The sequence below is a fragment of the Protopterus annectens genome, chromosome 13.part0, assembly GCF_019279795.1.
Source record: "Protopterus annectens isolate FY-2018-M chromosome 13.part0, PAN1.0, whole genome shotgun sequence".
In the NCBI taxonomy this organism is placed as follows: Eukaryota; Metazoa; Chordata; order Ceratodontiformes; family Protopteridae; genus Protopterus; species Protopterus annectens.
In genome coordinates this window covers 26,142,993-26,156,885 of record NC_056747.1, presented here as the reverse complement: position 1 = coordinate 26,156,885, position 13,893 = coordinate 26,142,993, and positions in this window count along the sequence as shown.

Below are 13,893 nucleotides of genomic sequence, written 5' to 3'. Positions count from 1 at the left end.
CATCATAAAAACTATATAAAAGAACCAAATCTCCTAGAAATGAAAGTTTAGAAGGTATAGATGGATGAGAAAGAAAAATTATGGAGTGAGGTGGATGAAGTGGTGATGACTGTACCCAAGGGTGAGAGACTGGTGATTGGAGCAGATTTCAATGGGCATGTTGCTGAAGGGAACAGAGCGGATAAGGAAGTGATGGGTAGGTATGGTGTTAAGCAAAGAATGCAGAAGGTCAGATGGTAGTGGATTTTGCAAAAAGGATGGACATGGCTGTGATGAATTTGTATTTTAACAAGAGGGAGGAGCATAGGGTGACATACAAGAGTGGAGGAAGATGCACACAGGTGGATTATATCTTATGTAGAAGGGCCAGTCTGAAGGAGATTGGAGACTGTAAAGTGGTGGCAGGGGAAAGTGTAGTTAGGCAGCATAGGATGGTGGTTTGTAGGATGACATTGGTGATCAAGAAGAGGAGGATGAGTGTGAGGGCAGCACCAAGGATCAAATGGTGGAAATTGAAAAATGGTAATTGTGAGGTGATGTTCAGGGAAGAGTTAAGACAGGCACTGGGTGGCAGTGAAGAGTTATTGAATAGCTGGGTAAATACAGCAGAGCTAGTAAGAGAGATGGCTAGAAAGGTGCTTGGTGTGACATCTGGAAAGATGAGACTTGGTGGTGGAATGAAGAAGTACAGGAGAGTATACAGAGAAAGAGGTTGGCGAAGAAGTGGGATTGTCAAAGAGATGAAGAAAGTAGACAAGAGTATAAGGAGATGAGGTGCATGGCAAAGAGAGAGGTTAGTGAAGGCTAAGGATAAGGCGTATGAAGAGTTGTATAAAAGGTTGGACACTAAGGAGGGAGAAAAGGACGTGTACCAATTGGCTAGACAAAGGGACCAAGCTAGTAAAGATGTGCAGCAGGTAAGGGTGATAAAGGATAATGAGGGGAAACATACTCACAAGTGAGGAGAGTGTGTTGAGCAGATGGAAAGAGTACTTTGAGGGGTTGATGAATGAAGACAATGAGAGGGAGAGAAGGTTGGATGATGTGTGGATAGTGAATCATGAAGTACAATGCATTAGCAAGGAGGAAGTAAGGATAGCTATGAAGAGAATGAAGAACAGAAAGGCTGTTGGTTCAGATGACATACCTGTGGAAGCATGGAGGCGTTTAGGTGAAATGGCAGTGGAGTTTTTAACTAGATTGTTTAATGAAATCTTGGAAAGTGAGAGGATGCCTGAGGAATGGAGAAAACGTGTTTTGGTACCGATTTTTAAGAATAAGGGTGATGTGCATAGCTGTAGTAACTACAAAGGGATTAAACTGATCAGTCACAGCATGAAGTTATGGGAAAGAGTAGTGAAAGCTAGGTTAAGAAGGGAGGTGATGATTAGTGATCAGCAGTATGGTTTCATGCCAGGAAAGAGCACTACAGATGTGACGTTTTCTCTGAGAGTGTCGATGGAGAAGTACAGAGAAGGTCAGAAGGAGTTGCATTGTGTCTTTGTGGATTTAGAGAGAGCATATGACAGGGTGCCTAGAGAGAAGCTGTGGTATTGTATGAGGAAGTCGGGAGTGTCAGAGCAGTACGTAAGAGTGGTACAGGATATGTACGAGGGTAGTGTGACAGCGGTGAGATCTGCGTTGGGAGTGATGGATGCGTTTAAGGTGGAAGTGGGATTACATCAAGGATCAGCTCTGAGCCCTTTCTTATTTGCAATGGTGAAGGATAGGTTGACAGACGAGATCAGACAGGAGTCCCCGTGGACTATGATGTTTGCAGATGACATTGTGATCTGTAGTGAGACTAGGGAACAGGTGGAGGAGACACTGGAGAGGTGGAGATATGCTCTATAGAGAAGAGGAATGAAAGTCAGCAGGACTAAGACAGAATATATGTGTGTGAATGAGAGGGAGGATAGAGGAATGGTGAGGATGCAGGGAGTAGAGGTGGCAAAGGTGGATGAGTTTAAGTACTTGGGATCAACAGTTCAGAGTAATGGTGAGTGTGGAAGAGAGGTGAAGAAGAGAGTACAGGCAGGATGGAGTGGGTGGAGAAGAGTGTCAGGAGTGATTTGTGACAGATGAGTACCAGTAAGAGTGAAAGGGAAGGTCTACAAGAGGGTAGTGAGACCAGCTATGTTATATGGGTTGGAGACAGTGGCATTGACAAAAAGGCAGGAGTCAGAGCTTGACGTGGCAGAGTTGAAGATGTTAAGATTTGCACTGGGTGTGACGACGATGGACAGGATTAGGAATAAGTATATCAGAGGGTCATCCCAGGTTGGAAGGTTTGGAGACAAAGCGAGAGAGGCAAGATTACGTTGGTTTGGACATGTGCTGAGGATGGATGCAGAGTATATTGGGAAAAAGATGGTAAGGATGAAGCTGCCAGGTAACAGGAAAAGAGGAAGGCCTAAGATAAGGTTTATGGATGTGATGAGTGAGGACATGCAGGTGGTTGGTGTGACAGAGCATGATGCAGGGGACAGGAAGAAATGGAAACAGTTGATCTGCTGTGGCGACCCATAACGGGAGCAGCCGAAGGAAGAAGAAGAAGAAGAAGGTATAGGTATAAATGATGACCTGTAAATGTGGGATCAAATGAACATGGTGAATTCCTGAAACAGTATATGCTGTATAGATTAACCATGATTTAAGTTAAGAGCAAATGGAAAATCAGAGTAAAGTCTGAAATACAGATTATTATTTTAATATCAGAGGGACTGAAATCTGATCCTGGAAAAATGTGCCATAGTACAAATGTCATGGCCAGAAGACAATAAATCATTTTAATAATTTCTAGGAATGATGCAATATCTTCCTATGAATTTATATGCAATGTTTCTGAGATGCCTATGCATCTGTGGAAGCAGTCTGTTAAAGAAGATGTAGCCCAGGTTGTGAAAAGGTTTGAAATTATTAAGACTCTAGTTATTTTTGCTCCAACAGTAAGTATTATGATGTGAATGAACAAGTTATGCTGCAAACTGGTGTCATCCTGAATGGTATTGGAGCTGTGAATTTACAGAAGAGCAGATAGGTTGACTATGGCCAGAAGCATTTACAAATGCACAAGAGATTTGCTCAGATAAAAATAGGACTGCTGGTCATTTATTTGATTTATCTTTATTTTTACTTTGTTGACCTAGTTAATTCCATTAGGCCAATGGCCACCTTCCATGGCAGACCCAAGGTGGCATTCATTTTGACTAGGGGAAATTCAGCCAGAGCACTGAGGAACATATATTATTCTTTTCTTTAAGTGCCCTGACATCTTTTATATCCAACTGAGCTCCATCAACTCTGGCAGATAGGGCCTCTGTTTAATGACTCAGCTGTAGGATGGGAGGGTGGGGGTTGCAGATGTGACAACTTTCATAAATATGTGCATAGTAAATAAGTTTAGGTGGAAACACACCATAAACCTTCATAAACCATATTCTTTCCATGGGATTCAGACACTTTCTCTGCACCCGAGCTAACTGCCCAATAACAGTTTTTCAATTACCTTGACAGAGACAAATTCTGATTCAGAGATATGGTAAAGCTACACAGAAAAACACTTCATTTTTAAATCAAATACTGTGCTATCAGAGTAGATCACAAGAATGTTCTCCATAGCATCCTTTGCATCATCTTAGCAAAAGGCAATCTCTCATATGCAAGCCCACACACATTCAGACAACCATGCGTACATATACACACACACACACACACACACACACACACACACACACACACACACACACACACACACACACACACACACACACACACACACACACACACACACACACACACACACACACACATATCCAGTTATCAATAAACAAGCCTGCCACACAGGCTCACACTTATGGAAACACTCATCCACACATCTGCTTACGAGCCCCAACAAAATACCCAGTCAGACACACACAGACACAGATATATACACACACACACACACACACACACACACACACACACACACACACACACACACACGCACACTATGACCCACACCCATATCCACAGCTTTGCTGGACTTACCTTTACCTTGAGTATTCTCATAACAGTGAATGGGTGACAAAAGACAAGGATGGGATTTAGTTTTCCTCCTATGGTTACATTTTACTTGATTGAACAATTCGCTCTCCAGGAAAATTTCTGGCAGGGAGCACATGGGCAGTTGCAGTAGCCAGTTCCCCTTGAATGATACATTAATGTGCATCTTTATCCATAAGATCACTTTCCATGCTAAAGTTTGCATGAGAAAACCATAACAGGAGACGTGTATAAGAATAAGAAATTCTTAACATGATGCAGAAACCTTTTGTGAAAAGGTGTCTGCATCACAGTAAGCCTTTCTGAATCCAAGGGTTGTCCAAGACTGCAGAAATTTTTATCTTCAGAAATATGCTTTGAAAGTGAAATATAGACCATGAGAGGAACTATACATAGTAGTTTTGCTGAGAAGAACACATTCACCAGAGGTGAATTCAGAACTGTAATAAGAAATGGAATTTCTTTTGGTAGTACCTGTTTCCAATTACTGACATAAAGTAAATGAATTTTAGAGGTGTACTGAAATTAATATAGAAATACAAGTACTGAAATATGTTATATTGAAAGTCTGGACTGAGCAAAGATCATCAGTAGGGAGAGAAATTCAGCCTTACTTTTCTTTGAAAGAAGCAACAGGGTTTGTAGTTTAAAGATGTCAAAATAATAGTGTTGTTTTGCTCAGAAACATATGGAAAGGATACGTAAATCACATCAGATTATAATAAAGTGTAAAGCTGTTTCTAATGTTTTGGCTATGTATGCCGACTGATATAAAAGAAACAGTGCAGTGCTGCTCCACTACCAATGTAAGTTATGATAACAAAATTACAAAAGAATTGTTAGCATCCTCAGTTTCAGATCACCTATAAAATGGAGTCAGTACAGATGCGTTCCAATACAGAAAAGTCATGTATCTCACCTGTGTGGATTATCTTTCCATTTTTCCTGAAATAATCAGACTACCATGCACAATAGCAAATAGGATTATTGCATTAATGTCTACATATATAACAACAGCGACAAGAATCTACTACATTATGTAGCCAGTTCCAGTTTCCCCAACAACACCCAAGCACCCTGGTTCACCAGCCACAGCCTGGTCACACAGAATGATGGTTCATGACAGTCACCCTGCCATTTTACATAAAAATAAAAATAAAATAAATAAATACATAAATAAAAGAGCTAAAGGGCTTGCCATACAGCCACAAGCAATATTACTTCGTCAGGGCTTCCCTAGCTAGGTTACCACATTCATCGCAATTACACTACACTTCCAAGGTCCATTAAAATATCGTAGTTCACTTTCCCATGAAACCACATCAGCCCATGCCACAAGACAACAACAGTCAAATGCTGGACAACTGAAAAAAAAACAAGCATATCAAATATTAACAGCCATTCTACACTTATTTTCCTCTTGAACATTACCAGTAGACACACACACCCTTTCCCTAAAGGCATAGCTTGACACCAGACATACCAAACAGCATAAGTTGTATCCATTTTTTTGGATTCTATCTATCTATCTATCTATCTATCTATCTATCTATCTATCTATCTATCTATCTATCTATATTCACTTCTAGTCAATCAATTTTTCTACAACCAGACATCATGACAAATAAACTTCAAGCCAACAAACACAATTTTGCCAATGTAACTTCACCCCCCATTCAAAATAAATACATATAAGGAGAAAGGACATACATACATACATATAAACTATGTATAATAACAAACTTATAAGTGAATCTTCACATTTACAAACACATTAGGGCAATGAATTTATAAAATGTGTGTATGTGTGTGTGTGTGTGTGTGTGTGTGTGTGTGTGTGTGTGTGTGTGTGTGTGTGTGTGTGTGTGTGCGTGTGTGTGTATGTGTGTGTGTAAAAGAATATAATCATCATAGTACACATTTTTCATTTATTTTTTTATTTTATTTAAATCTTCATCATGGTCCTAATGTAAAATCTTAATCAAAGCCGACATTGATTTTCTGAGGAAGTCAGACTGTTTTTTTTTTGAGGGGGGGGGTGATTTCTGACAGAAGAGAACAATCAAACATCAGAAGCAGGGCAAGTGTACAAAAGAAACCTGTTACCCAAGTCACTGAAACAAATAATGTAAAGGAGGGTCCAACTCCTACAAACTCAAGAAGGAAGAGAAGGAAAGAAGCACCTGTTTAGGACCCCAAGGACAATGCTCAGTATATTTTACAGGTACAGCGACATCAGTAATTCCTTCAAATCAAAGGGAAGGTCAATTGGGAGAAATGGATGAATATTTGGAAAGTTTTATTGAAGCACTTAATGAGGAAAGCAGGGTAAAATAAGCTCAAATACCAGGTAGGAGCAATAACCCCTTAGATGAAAAGCCCCCTAATGTGGGGAGTCTAATGGGACCCAACATGTACCACTGAGACACCCCAACACACAGCCATTGCCATTACTACCATTATTATTTCTTGGCTCCAAGAGAGCCTACCGTTTGCACAGATTCATATAAACCTGATTGAAATCATTCTCACATTAAAATAGCAGCCCTCAAAACAATTATTAATTGACAACACTGACCAAGCAGTTGACAATTTTATCATTGAAGGTTTCACCACTGGGTTCTCCTTAAAGTCCAGCCATCAAGACATATATTCAGCATCCAAAAATCTGGCATCAATAAAAGGGAGGGAGGACATAGTCCAGTCCAACCATCAAGACACATATTCAATATGCAAAAATTTAGCATCAATAAAAGGGAAGGAGGACATAGTTCAGTCTCTCATTAACAGAGAGATTCAGAAAGGGTGGTTCAAAAGATCATGTCTTACACTTCCACCTGATCTATTCTTTGTTTCCCCTTTGGCCTGGTTGTCAAGAAGAAACTAGGTGAGTATCATTTAATACACTACCTATCATACCCTAAAGGACTATCAGTCAATGATGGCAGACTCTAGAATGCATCACCCATCACTAAACAATGCAGTATTCATTATAAAAAGAATTAAGTATCTGTGGCTTGCAAAAATAGATATAAAATCCACTTTTTGCTCTTTACCCATCCTCCCCCTGGCCAGGTACATGCTAGATATGGAATTCATTGGCATATACTATTTTGATAGCTGTACCTGTGGGGTATTCTGTGGCTTGCTTAGTGTTTGCTTTAGCGAGAGGCTCCTTTGGTGCTGGAAACAACTGAACCCTGTCATTTCAGGAGTTCAGTATCCTGATGATTTTTTAACATGGACACAGGGAAACTCAAACCAAGGAAGGTCTCCAGGCATTCATCAATTTATGCAATTCATTAGGCAGTGGCTTAGCAAAAGACAAATCAGAACGTCCACTGAAGGTGTTAACATTCTTGTGTATTGAGATCAACACTACATAAGATTCTTTTCATCTATGAAAATAGAAGATCAACAAAATCCCCAATATTGCCAATAGCTTTTTAAAGTCTTAAAGGGTAGCCATTACATGAGTCAAGGAGCTGATGGGTTTCCTCAACTTTGCATGCTGAGCCATAGCATCTGGAAGAATGCTTATCAGGTCATTAGCAGACCTCTTTTGTAGAGATCATAAGAAATATCATAGAGTTAGGATTAACAACAGAGTTAGAGATATCAAATTATGGTCAATCTTTATCCAGGAGTATAACTGCCCTTCATTCTGGCAAGACAATTATGTATATAACAAAAAATTCAGTTTTTCACTGATGCTTCTGGGAAACATGGCTTGGTGGGTTACTTCAATGGGTACTAGTTCACTGAGCCATAACAAAAATTCAAGGAGGAGGGACATCACATTTTTAGAGATATTTCCAATATGGGTTGCTATGCAGCTATGGCAGGACCAGTTCAGAAACAAATGGGTAACATTCAGATCAGACAACAAAGTGGTAGTTGAAGTGCACACTAAAAAGTCTTCCAAAATGTTTTGGGTGAACTCTGTTTTAAGGTTTTTTAGTTCTCCTTTCTTTGAAGATAAATATATCTTTCTCTGCAGAACATATTAATGGATCTAGAAACAAATTAGCTGATGCACTTTCTCAAATAAAGGTTCAGCAATTCAAAATGTTAGTTCCTCGATCGGATTTGCTTCCTACTCCAATACTGGAAAGGATTTGGATGATTGGCAAAGGATAACATGATCTTGGTTGTTGAACTCACGGACCATTACTACCAATAGGTCTTACTCCTCACCAAATAACATTTTGCTCAATTTTTCTGCAACTTAGACACTACAGACTGCCAATGGTCTTTTTATACTATACTACATTATCTCCCCTGCTGTCATGGACCTTGATCAAGGTACAGTCAGTATCAATTTATCAGATTTATGTTAATTTGCAAAAATATTTGAAGCTCCTGATATCACCATCACCAAACACTGGACAGTTGCTAGAGTATTCAAAGGGTGGGCAAAAGGGAAGAACCTGGGCCTCTGCAAAAGATGCCCTATAGCGTCAACATTATTAAAATCCATATTGCTTAGATTACACTTCTCTTCTGATTCATATTATTATTTCCTTTGGACCACATTATTTTCTTGGTTATAATTGGTGCTTTCAGAGTAAGCGAACTGATTGCCAGTCTTATGTAGCCAGACATATTTTTCAGTCAGTAGGGGGTATTAATCTGGATCCTCAGATCCAAAACTGATAATTTACATCACAGCCACCAAGTTTCTTTACAGAGAAGCAATGACACCCTTACATGTCTAGTTTCATGGGGGCAGAACACACAGGTCATTATTTCTATAGCCAAGCACCACCAGTATTGTATCATCACCAAGGAAGGCTGCAAAATGACCAACACTGATCTTTCCAGTCAACTCAGATGAGTTTAGACTCTTAGGCATTTGCCCTATTCCATATACCTCACACTCATTCAGAGGTGGCAGAGCCTATGAGTGACCTAGCTGCTTCAGTTCTATCTACTGACGTACTCAAGATGTTAGGTAGGTGGTCCTCCAATGCTTTCTTAAGATGCATGCACCACTCCAAGCACAACTTATTTTGCAAAAATTGTATTTGTCTACAGGAATGAAGACCATTTTCATCCTTGAGCACTCCTTCATTTCGCAAGACCATGCCCGACCTGCAGTCTGATTCAACAGCTCAAACTCTGGAGTAGATGAGCTAGGGTGCAAATTATTTGGAAAGGAATTCTTGGGTTACTTTGTAGGAACCTTCTTCCTCTATGCCAGAAGCACAGTCATCAAGTAAGATTTCTTTACACAATCATTTTTCATGCCGGAGGGAATGATTTAGGATTTATACCCAAGAGACAACTCATATACTGCATCTTACAAGATCTAGTGGCTATTAAACATTCTTACTCCCAGATATAGAGAGTTGGTCAGCTATTGTTCCCAGATTATACTGGACAGGAGCATTCAAACCACAAGCCATAGATAAAGCCAAGAAGATGGTTAATCATGGAGTAGCTAAAGCATGACCATTGCTAGGCATAGTAGCTAGTTAGCATTATGAGCTGTATGTCAAATATAGAGTCTGGTTTAAAAAAGATGGAATCCATTTGTCAGATATCAGTTTGGATTTATTATATGTAAACTTGTCCTTGTTTTTAAGAGAGGCATTGTCAAGAGGGCATCAAAGAAGCTCTCTATAAAATCATACCTACTTGTACACTGTTCATAGATATTGGTTATAATCAGCATACAATGCTTTAACTATTTAATTACTTATATACATTTTGTTAATGAATATATATATATCTATATATATATATATATATATATATATATATATATATATATATATATATATATAATATATATATAGATATATATAAAATTATTCAAAAGGGTGGAACAGGCTGAACCAGCCTGGTGGGTGGCTCTTTATAGCCTCATCCTGCCTTTTGTTAATACAGTCCCACTTTATACATTGATTAATAACTGATAAATAAAGAATTCTATTCATAAAGGTGCTGCACATGCAGTGGCAGGACTTCTTGGTTTATGGATTTTGTAATCACATCAACTGAAAGACAATTGGAAGGGCTTTATGTCCCTCCACCCCATAACAGGCCCATGGTTGCACTGGTGTCAGTTAAGTTTAGAAGTTTCAAGGATCATTATAGTGTGATTATATATAGTATTTTTACACATGAAATTTAACATGCTTTGTTTATTAATGAAAATTATGGTCTGTCCTGCAACAACAATCTTGTATGGAGTGTTTGATTGGGAACAGAACTTAGAAACAGATTTAATAATTAGTGTAAGCCTTTCCTTCATCTCTGAGGCTGAAAAAGTAATATTAATGGCTTAGGGGCCACTAAAATTTGTTGGATGGATCAGAGGTCTAGTAACCTTTAAGGAATTATAGTAATAACGCAGATTAGTACTGTATGCTTCCTGGTAAGAAGATTTTGTATGACTGGTTCATTTACAGTCTGGCCATGGCTTTGCAGAGCCTATTGCTGGTGATACCCACATTGATTTGATTTCCATGTGAGTTAAAGTCTTCTAGAGGAGCTGTATTATGTCTGTATCAAAATGGAACAGTGGCAATGATGATATCACTATCTCCATCTGAGTGGTTGGAACATGGTTAAAAGAAGTCCAGTGGGCAAATTTAGGTGCTATTGAATCAACCATTAATGCACATGCTAACTGGGTTCTCAGTCTTCTATATTTGGGAAGACTGTAATAGGGGCTTGGTTATTGGCTCTGCACTTATATACAAGAAGTAATGTACTATCTCAATCATGTTGGATGGAAATATTGCAGTAATAGCAACGATCTAAACTGTGGTGACTCTTGAATAGAGTTAGAGCCAAACTTGCATTCAGAAGAAGATGATTCAAGTAGTCTGCAGCTCCATATAGCATCATAGCTCAAAGTCATTTGTGGTGACCACAGTGTGAAAGTTAAAAAGAATGTGGTGACCATAGTGAAAAAGTAAATGAATACAGTGGCCACAGTGTGAAAGTAAAAAAGAACGTTGGCAAGAGATATCAGGTATGTGCTTTTGTGTTTGGGGCATAATATTTCTTTCTAGATGTCTTTATATGAACCTGTGTATGCTACTTATTTCTCATTACAAATTCCTACTATAATAATTCAGGAATATTGCATTTGCGGACACATATAACAATATATGTGTATGAAACAATATACTGTGTTTATCTATCTGTCTCTCTCTCTCTCTCTATATATATATATATATGTGTGTGTGTGTGTGTGTGTGTGTGTGTGTGCGTGTGCGTGTGCGTGTGTATGTGTGTGTGTGTATCTATGGCAGCAGATGCAACTTGCTTCCCAGGTAGACATCAGCTTTGAGATCATATTGAGTTTACTGCTTCTCATAATTCTCTAAACCAGGAATGTGAAGAAGAACAAACATTCGTAAGTAAACTGCTATCATTAATTGGAGTATGTACCAAAGTAACTTTTTATGCAAAATAGATTTCAGCACAGGACCCAGGAATAGGCATTAAAAAGTACAACACTGGATTATAAATAGTCCAATAGTTGTATGACTTTGCTATGCCATGTCTAATAATTTTGGTTGTGGCGACCCCTGACCGGGAAAAGCTGAAAGACACAACAACTGGCATACTGAACAGTCATTTCTTCTGATGCTGCATAGCAATAACCTCATCGATGGTTTATTTTTTTATATATCAGGCTCTCTGGCTTGGTTCATATGACAACTGATGCCTGCTTCTCATTTCCTTCAGAATGGCAGGAGAGCTAATAAAGCACCACATGTGACAGAGAATGTGATCTTAATATTTCTTCTGTTAAAACAACATCACACCTGTCTGCATTGCTGGGCATCCTCTATATTTTATTCAGTGTGTCTGTAGTAGATGTGTGGGAAGAGAAATGTATATTTTCAAGCAGTAAAAATCATTTTAAAATGAACTCTATACTATTTAAGTTAATACTCTGCAATCTGACCCAGGATTGATAAAACTGTTGTTATTCTGATATCTTTATAGATTAAAAAAAAAGAATAACATAATTTTACTGTGTAGTGTAGCTTTTCGTTAACTCCACGCTATAACACCCTCCCAAATTATTTGTCTGCCCTAGTCAGGCATGCAGTGCTATGCCTGACTATTCAGTTGTGCTGTTGTTAACTTAAGAGCTAAGGCTGTTGCAGAACACACATATTAGCTCTTTGGTTTTCTTTTGTTTATGGTATACATGCACTGTCCTAGAGAAATTATTCAAACTCAGGGTCAGAGAATTATCATTCTTACACTAATGACACCTTTTGTAACTTTTGTTACCTAAGATGTGTGAGTTATCTTTGGTGACACTCACAGAAGGTGTGGTCACCATGCTCATTTAGACAAGAGACAGTTGACTTTTAACCACCCCATTTGCTGTGGAGGCAGTAGACATCTGTGCAACCATGAATCCATTCATAAGTATTTATGTTGCAACCAGTATTACTTATGATGTAAAGAGTGAAGTGTGTAATATTATCTACAATCAATTCAGGGCTAAGTAGTAGCTATTGTAGTTAAATCATGCTAATATCTTTTTTGGAATAAAACATTAAGTATTGCTTATATCATTTTAGGAAGATCACCTGGATAAAATAATTTCATTCCTTAAAAACACCTTTCAACGATAGTGCATGCTTTGCTTTTTTTCATTTGGACATTTACCTAGGGCATGGTATCAGCAATCATAACAGCTTTGGGGCTGCACATAATGCAACTTTACATTTGCTAGAAAGTGAGAAATGATTCAACCATTTCATACCTGTATTGCCTGCTTTGCATTTGCTAGTTTTAATCAGTAGCTTGTAATATATTGTACTTGTATTGACATACTAGATTTTGCAAGAATGTGTTCTCTGCTGTAGTAAGGGGTTATCTGGTATCTTACCATCCATCTTGGCTTCTAAGCTTATTTGTTTTACTTTCACCAGATGTTAAGGGTTTTTAATAATGTGACAGGAATGGAGCCGTTTCTTAAGTCAGGTTACAGTAAAAGTGTGTGACATCATGAAATTAGCTTATCCAGTGGTAGATTCACAGTGATTCTTGGGTTTCATTTTGAATATTTTGATTTGAGGTATTTTTGCTTATATATTTGTGTGGAAAATAACCAGGGTAGTCTCAATAGGTACATCTAACATTTGGGGAGACAAGACATGATATCCATCTTGAGTAGGTAGTAAATTGCCAAGGAGATGTGAACACATATATTTCTTATACAATAATATAAACAGGTTTTAGGAAATTTATGGCAGAAATTTTAGATTAAGAAATGGAAATGGATAAATTTACAGATAATGTACTATGAACTGAATAAAGGGGTGGACAGGAGAAAGAAAGATAGTAATGCTAGGTGTGTCTCATATTTGGCAGAGCAAGTAGGTGCACTGAAATTTTATAATAATAAGAAATAGGCAACTTCAGACTGTGTTCAGGAAATGAGAGCATGAACATGGACATGAATGTACAAAAAAGGAATACCGGGTGAATTATTGTCTGTTTTTGTTGTGTTTTTTTTTTCTTTAAAATCTTTTAAATAAAGCTGTTGAAGCTGTAGTGGTATGGAACTGCTTTTATTTGTTTTTACAATGATTGTTCTAATTTATATTTTTATAATTAAGTCAGCCCTCCTCTTTCAGTTCTATATCTACTTGGACTACGTCTACTCAGGCAGATCAGACAGATCTTTAAATGTCACTTAATATTCTTTCATTTTAAGTATTAGTCGATTTTAATGTTCTGGATTCTTTATTATTTATAGACTGTCCATGATGTTACTCCTTTGACCAAAGTTCATCAACTATTTATCTATCTATCTAGCTATTATTTTAATGACTTATTTTTCCTGTTTGATCTTATATT